Genomic DNA, 9,065 nt, shown 5'->3' with positions numbered 1-9,065 from the left:
GTTTTAGAAAAAACTAGATCAAAAAGTAGAATTTGGATCAGGAAATAAGATAAAATCTAAGAACATAGGCTAATTTAAGATACAAATTTAGGAAATTAATAATTCCTGCTTTCAGAGTAATCAGCTATAATAATAAATAAATGCTAAACAATTAAAATACCACTGAAACTTACAGATTATTTGCTTGTTAATTAATCAGTGATTTTTAGCGAATTAATAAAGACAACAAAAATGTAATATAATTAATATAATAATAAATATATTACACAATTGATTGTTTCTTACTAGATTCATAATTGATCAATTACTTTCAGAGTAATCAATAGTGGAAAGTAATTTCCAAACAAGAGCAATTTTTTTTTAAATTGATATATAAGAAGAAATTCTATAAATGATTAAATTAGCATTATTAATATGTTCAAAACATCTTTTGATAAAAAAATTGTTAATAATTTTAATGACTTTCTGCAATAGAAATAAATTAATAATATAATTAGGAAGAAAAGCCGATATTTTTTGTGTAGAAATATGCGAAATTCTTTATCAGATAAAACTATTTCAGTTTATTTCTTTGGTTTTCAAATTAATAAAATTTTATTGCTGTTCTAATTATCAAAATTTTGAAAAATAAATTTTGAAATTTCATTTACATCTCCCTGACTACATTTATGAATCGTTCAATCTGATGTAAATTTTGACTAAAATAATTAATTCACAAATTGAAATGAGAAATTTTGAAAGTGCATATTTGAAATAAGCGAGAACTGATAAATAGTATCAAATATAAACCAACGGGGGTTTATATAACTTTGAAACTAACCTTTAAAAATTATCACAAGTGGACGTTGGGATTGATAAAGCAGTACGCCTTCTTAACTTGGAAGAGTTAAATCATTGTAATAGAATTTAACGAGTTATTTATATTGTTACGGATTTCCGGGTTCGCTTAGATAGTGGCAGTGATATGGTGTGGAGAACACAATCAGCAGGCGACAGTAGAAAACAAAGACGTTTATTTACACGAGGACAGGACAGCACAAAGACGACGAGTACACAGACGACAACTATTTACAGCAGAGATGAACATAGGACAGCACACCACAGTAGCCCACAAGTAGTAACTTTCAAAAATGAAGTTACTACTTGTGGGCACACGAAGCGGCCAAACAGAATTCAGCAGGGGAGGGGAAATCGTAGTTTCGCTCTACGGTCTATCCAACGGCTGAACTTCTCGCTGTCTTCTTTTCGCTTTAGCTGCCGACTCACTACTTCTCCGACTCCGACTACTCTCACACACGAGAGTACCTGCCTTTTATAGTTCCGGGAGGCGGGGCAAGAATCTTCCAGACCAATCAGGATGTATCTGGATGTATCTCGGTTCCTAGTGGATGGATCATGAAAATTCTCGAACTTTCCAGTATTATCCATTTTGTCGCCAAAGTCGCCAAATTCGTCGCCAAGTCGCTAAATGGTCGCCAAGTTAGTCGCCAAGCGCTGAGTTCATTGACACGGCACCCGTTCAGTACGCACAGGAGAAATCGTGCAACGGTCTTTCTTACGGTGACACTAGTTGTGCTGAGAAGCAAAATTACAGGTCTGTAATAATATCTTCCAGGCCAATAAGGGCGTATCTGGATGTATCTCGGTTCCTAGTGGATGTATCATGAAAATTCTCGAACTTTCCAGTATTATCCAAGAGAATCTTCAAGAATCTTCCAGACCAATCAGGGTGTATCTGGATGTATCTCGGTTCCTAGTGGATGGATCGTGAAAATTCCCAAACTTTCCAGTATTATCCAAGAGAATCTTCAAGAATCTTCCAGAACAATCAGGATGTATCTGGATGTATCTCGATTCCTAGTGGATGGATCGTGAAAATTCCCGAACTTTCCAGTATTATCCATTTTGTCGCCAAACTCGCCAACTTTATCGCCAAGTCGCTAAATGGTCGCCAAGTTAGTCGCCAAGCTCTGAGTTCATTGACGCGGCACCCGCTCACCACACACAGGACAAATCGTACAACGGTCTTTCTTACGATGACACTAGTTGTGCTGGGAAGCAAAATGACAGGTTTCTAACAATATCTTCCAGACCAATCAGGGCGTATCTGGATGTATCTCGGTTCCTAGTGGATGGATCGTGAAAATTCCCAAACTTTCCAGTATTATCCATTTTGTAGCCAAATTCGTCGCCAAGTTAGTCGCCAATCTCTGAGTTCATTGACGCGGCACCCGCTCAGCACGCACAGGACAGATCGTACAACGATCTTTCTTACGATGGCACTAGTTATGCTGGGAAGCAAAATTACAGGTTTGTAACAACATGGAATTTTTAAGTTCCAATAATCATAACAATGCATATATGAATTTGTAATTATTGTTCTTCACTTTCTAGTATGCATAGCATAGAGAAAGTATAGATCATTAAAAAATTCGAGTTCCAAATTTTGAGGAATCTCCGTGTTTTAGACCTCTCTGAATTCGAAAAACACATTCTTGGAAAAGGTCCGTCTATCTGTTTGTGGCAAAGACCATTCAAAAACGCTCTGAGCTAGACGGATTAAGGGTACAATGGACGATGAAAATATAAAAAAATCGATGAAATCTGCGATTTTTTTATTTTGATTTTTTATGTATATTTAGAGTGTAAGCTATCGTTTGCCAAAAGAATTATTTTGATATCTTAATTAGTTCGAAAAATATTTTCATTGTCTTTATTGATATTAGGTTGCCACGCCCACTTGTTTACATTTGTACAGCTGCAGTATGACACAGTTTCGTTTTCCTCCAAGCGCTGCTAGAGCCTTATTCGCAATTTTTATTTAATGTGTTGTTTTTACAATGACAATAACTTTTACTTCTTCTTTTATCTTGTTGTTTGTTTTGGTTTGTTGATTCGTTTGTCATACATTTCATATTCAAATTACTTGTTTCGTTCTTTGAAATTGAATGCATAAACAGTTCTTTTCAGGGCTAAAATTGATATTTTCTGTATTTTAAATTACATTACAAATTAAATTACAAAAGTGCCTAAAAGAAGTATTCGTTTCAAAGAAAAGATTAGAGTTGGGTATTAGTAAAGCTGTGAGAGAGTATAATCTGGGATATTTAAAAAATCTTTGTTTGATTGAAGAAAATATATCAAAAGATGATTCTCGCTTTATCATAGCTCAGAAAAAAAAAAGAACCAGAAAAGAGCACAAAATAAAAGAAAATCATTGACAACATATAAGAACAAATAAATAAATAATAATAATAAAAAAAAAAGCAAATGTAAGGTTAGAAGCAAAACATGGGTGTAACTTATGCAGCAGGTGCATTTCGATTTGCTTCATATTTTGTATTGAATTTGTTTATGGCTGCATATATAATTTAAAAATGTTAGATAAATAAAAATTAATATTTATGGTTCATGAAATTATATTAAAAAATCTTTTTATTTGAGGGTTGTTTTTTTTAATGAAAAAAGGAGTTAGTTTTGCTTCACCAGTAGTATTTCCTGTATATGCTTTGTGCACTCTTACATAAATATTATGTATGTATATTTGTATATATTTCATAAAATAAATAATTCTTTTAATAAACTTGGATATTTACTAAATTTGAGTTGTTTTAATTTTGTTTCTGTTCTGTAGGGATCATTCAAATGTATTTTTAGCTTTTTCTCAAAATGAAATTTTATGATGTCCTTCAAATTTTTAAATACTCCATGCGCATCATATTTTTAGTTACAATTCTGAAACTTTTCTGTTATGCTGTATAAACATAAAATAATACAATTTTGCATTTATAGGTGAATTATGAGTATTAAAATTTTTTATTGAAGGCCTCGACTAATATTAATGTAATGATTTTTAAAAAATTTTCAAAAAATGTCAAATATTTCAAGTTTTGAATTGAAAATCATATTTTCAATAAATTTAAGTATGCAAAATATTTTGTAGAATTAAAAAATGTATCTGAAAAAATAGAAATAATTAATTTATGTTATATTTTTATGCGCATGGAACAATTTAAAATTTTAGAATATTTACATTTTTTTTTTTTTTTTTTCTATTTTTTACCAAAAAAAAAGTTTTAAGTTATCAATGAATTTTGATGAATTTTTTTTAGCATTAGATTGCTATAATGCAATTACCATATAAATTTCAAAGCAATATCTCAAAAATTGAGAAATTTTGGTTTCAATGTCCACTGTACCCTTAAATTTGGTATGTTTACACCGAATTTGCAGATTTCTATGAAATTCTGAGCAAAATCTGTTCAGAGGAAGTTCGTCTGTCCGGCTGCTCGAATATAAGTCAATACGATAACTGCAAAACAAGTCAAAAACGCAACGTATTAAATATATAAAGTTTGATATAAGATTTTGAGACTACAATGGCAATTTCGTGTCGAATTTTTATTTCAGTTGGTGGAAAAAAACGCATCTAAAGCACAACTTCGAATTTCGGATACTATTAACGCAAACCAGGGATTAATCGAAAAAAAACAACTCGCCAAGTATAAACACCATAATTTTAATAAAAATGCTAAATTTTCAACCAACAAATTATATCCTATTAAAGTCAATAGAATAAATTGTACGAAGAGAAATAACAATAAAAATTGCAGATATGCGTTAGCAGGATTATTAGGATGAAAAATTTTCAAGAAGCACGACTGTAAATCCCATTTCTCTGCTTAATTACTAGCAAGTAAAGAAAGATATCATACCGATGGTCATACTGAAAGGTCGTTTACCATACTAATGGTTATATTTTATAGTCATTTACCCTACTGATGGCCATATTGTATGGTCATTTACCCTACTGATGGCCATATTGTATGGTCATTTACCCTATTGATGGTTTATTTGCTTCTTTAAGTTTTAAAACAGATATTCTGTTGAAACTGCTCGTCCTAAACGGGGTCGTGTAAGATAAATTCGCAATTAAAAATGCTTTGACAGTTTTTTCCTTCCAAATCTTAAATATTAATTCATTTAGTGTTGATTTTCTTGGTTTTTCGAAAATCTTGTATAGATTGAAAATGGGAATTCTGAATCCTGTCTTCAGTTTGAGAAAATAATAGAGCTCTAATTATAGAAGCTCTGTTTAATAAATGTCAGTTTATCTTAGCTGATTTTGGAAATTATCAGGAAAATTTTATTATAATCTGACAAATCAAAGCAAATCAATGTTTGCATCAAAGCAGACATTGGTTTGCTTTGATGCTTTCTCTTCGGAGCGAAGAAGGTTATTTTTGGGAAATAAAGTAGGGATATGCATATCATATTCTTGATATGTAATTTTAATTCATGTGAAAAAATCCTGTATCAATTGAAACTATGAATTCTGAATCCTGATTTCACTTTGAAGAATCAATAGAGCTCCAATTATAGAAGTTCTGTTTAATAAATGTCAGATTATCTGAACCGATTTTGGGAATTATCAGGCCAATTTTACTACAATCTAACAAATCAATGTTTGCATCAAAGCAAACATTGATTTGCTTTGAAGCTTCCTCTTCGAAGCGAAGCAGGTTATTTTGGGGAAGGACATGCTTATTGTAATTGTTGTACATATGTAATTGCAATATATAAGTTTGGGTGTAAAAATTTTCATTCAGGATTTTATATGTGGGTTCATTTCAATGTGCATCTTACAAAATTTACAGTTTTTGGTAGTTAATGTTTGTTAACCCTTTAAATGGCCATTTTTTTCTAGTCATATTATGTTAAAATATTTTTAGGCTTGAAATTAGAATAAGAAAAGGGATTCATTTAGCTTATTAGATAAATTTAATTCGATTAATTAATTAATTTGGTTAATTAATGATTAAGTAACAAATCAAGACACATCATTTTGTCTGAGATAAAGAACTGAAGCATCTAAGTTTCTGACTTACTAAAAAAATGTGTCAGAACTGATGCCAACCTACATAATTTCATACAAAGATTGATAAATTTGGTGGGAAGCATACTTCCCACGGCCCTAGAAAGGGTTAAACTTATTTTCAGGAATTATAATAAAATTTTTCAATGTTTGAGATTTTTTTTTACTTGACATCCGATCTTTCTTCAATCATCGAAATTTCCTCATATCATAATTCTTTTTTTATTTCGGATTATTGTTCGATTGTATATATGTAATAAATTTATTCCTGTCCAAGTTGACCTGATTTCCGTTTATTTATAATTATTGACGCTCTATTGTTGGCATGCAATAAATTTACGAAGCCCAAATGAAACAATAATATAGCTTAGAAAAAAAATCAATTTCTTATTTAAAAAAAAGCATTATTTATGTAAAATTGTATGTTTAAAATGATAAAAATAAAAATAATTCGTTCCATTTTCACTTCTTAAGTTCATTGTTACTTATTTCTCCCATTCCCTTAATAGAATATTAAATAGAATTTTTTTTTAAATATCGATTAGTGTATATAAGTATGTGATAAATTCAATTTACACATGTTCTTAAAATAGACTATTTTCTAAGCAGCTTAATTTAAGCTTAAAAAATCAAACTCTTAAGCATTTGCCTCTGAAATGTGCAGACTTCCGTCTTCCCTTGGAATCAAATAGCCATCACTTTAATCGTCTTAAACAGCAACTCTCTAGTTTTTGTTCCAGTTTCACTTTGGAAACTCAGATTAGTTGCTAAAGATGCAACTTTCCTCGTTCGTTTTTTTTTAACTTTGAAATTCTCATCTATTAAGTGAGAGTTGCATCTCTCCAACGATCATCATTCGCTATTGTAGTACGGAAGCTAGGAAAAGCGATATTAGCTCAGGGATTCTCCTCGTTATCTGATCACAATCTAACATTACGAGGTTCATCTCAAAATATATTTAGTATGTCTTCGAAACGAGTGAAGAAAACATAAATAAAACAAAGCTGAGATTAAACCAATGATCTTGACTTGACTCTATTAAAAATAATATCTGAAGAGCAAATTACTCTTTAATTTTATAAGCTTCAAGTTTAAAATAAGCAGATTTATGGCTTTTCATTGGGTATGCATTTTTTTCAAAATAAATCCACAACACATCTTTGGCATCTTTTATAATACACTAGCGTTTACCCGCGACTTCGTACGCGTGGAAATAGATTGGAATTTATAGCATCAATGGCTTTATCTTTTGTTACTCCTGCGCATGCGTGAATTTTCAACGCCAATTGGGGAACACAAATGCATGAATTTTCTACACCAGTTGGGGTAACATAATATAGATTATAAATTTTTAATTTCCTTTATTCTGTTTTATTTAAGTACTTCCGAATGAATCCGAAAGATCGATTCATTAACAATGTTTCATTTTAAATGTATCGAACACTAAGAAAATAAACAGAATCATTTGAAATAATAGTCAAAATCCTGTTAAGCCTAATCTCATTGGCATGGGAAAAAAAACAACACCCTGAAGCTTTACTCATTCGGCGATTTTTGGCGGGAAAGTTAGTTTTTAATTAATAAACAATTAACCACTCAATTAAACAGAATAAATAGAAGCCTATGACCTATTCCAGACTATAATCTATCTGTCAGCTAAATTCCATCCAATTCTGTCCAGCCGTTCTGGCGTGATTGACTAACATCCATCCATCCATCCATCCAAACTTTCACATTTATAATAGTAGTATAGATACATGATAGTTTCAGTTTATCTATGATGTAAACAATAATAATTTTTTTTAAAATTTCTGGAGCACAGGCCTCACTTTAAGTTTTGGGTTTCTTATTTTCACATCCCGAATCGAACATATACCGAACCCAAAACGCTGCTTCAGCAAATTCCCTTCAGAAATTATATAAGTCCAAAAATCCTTCACACCGGTTATTTTTTTCTGGCTTTCTCCCTTCATATCTGGATTATTCCTGCACTTAATCATGCTTCGAAAATAATTTTTCGAACATATTTTAAATTATTGAAGTCGTTCCTTAATCACTTGAGAAAAAGAATAAAAATGTGATTTCCTATTAACCGCTTCTGTTCTCCTTTCTCAACAAAATCATTTCATGTTCTATCTTTAATCGAAAACCGACCAATAAATAAATATAAATAATTCAAAAAAGAAATTACTTGATTATCTACTCATACATTGCTTTCACTTTTATCAATTTAATTTAAGCAAGAATTCAAGTAATTATACTCATTATTATACTTTTTATTATAATTATACTTATATTTTAATATGTAAAACGAATTCAAAGAAGTTAGCGGGAGATAGAATTACAACTTTTTATAATTGTAATTTATTTTTACCTTGGCACATTTTGAAGTTTCTTGCATTGTTATAATTGCATTTGTATGATCGTGTTAAAACGATTTTCGTAAACTTTTTAAATCATTATTTAAATCTGATAAAAACTCATTATCTGTAAAATAACATTTTTAGATTTAAAAAATGAAATTCAAAGATATTTTTCAAAGGCAACTAAAGGCTACAAATTTATTTTCTTCACATACTAAAAATCGTTTTTTTTTTTTGTATCTCTAGTAATCATTTTTAAAGAACCAGCATTTAAAACTAAAATTACATACTTTTCAAAGAGGAAAAAGAAAATGTAACTTTTTGACACCCAATTGCTTGATTTTGGCGTTTGTTAATGATTTCCGAATCTAAAAAAAAAATGCAATTTTTTAAATATAAAAAGTGATTTTATTATTTCCAAGGGAAAAATATGTACATGTAAAACGGTGTTCAGATTTATGCAAACTTCGTATTTTTATTTTTTTAAAAATAAAATAAAATCTCCACAGTTAAAGCTTGGTTTCTTTGAAAAACAATCAATTGCTTTAAATTTATATATTTCAGATGTTGAAATTGGGAATTCAAAATCTCCATTATATATTTGTATCGAATTCTTAGCTTAAAACTGAGATGCTCATCATTTTCAAAAATGAAAACGATATTCTTGTCGTTTAGTATTAATGCTTTTATTCAATTTGTTTATTTCTTTCGAATTCAAACAAATCTTTTAATCTATTCTTCGTTTTAAATTGAAATGCTCATTTATAACAAAGATAAAAGCAATATGCTTTGAGTTGTCGCCACTTTCTTTCTCTATATGAAAAGTG

This window comes from Argiope bruennichi, chromosome 10, assembly GCF_947563725.1.
Source record: "Argiope bruennichi chromosome 10, qqArgBrue1.1, whole genome shotgun sequence".
NCBI lineage: Eukaryota > Metazoa > Arthropoda > Arachnida > Araneae > Araneidae > Argiope > Argiope bruennichi.
Note: the sequence above shows the minus strand (reverse complement) of the source record.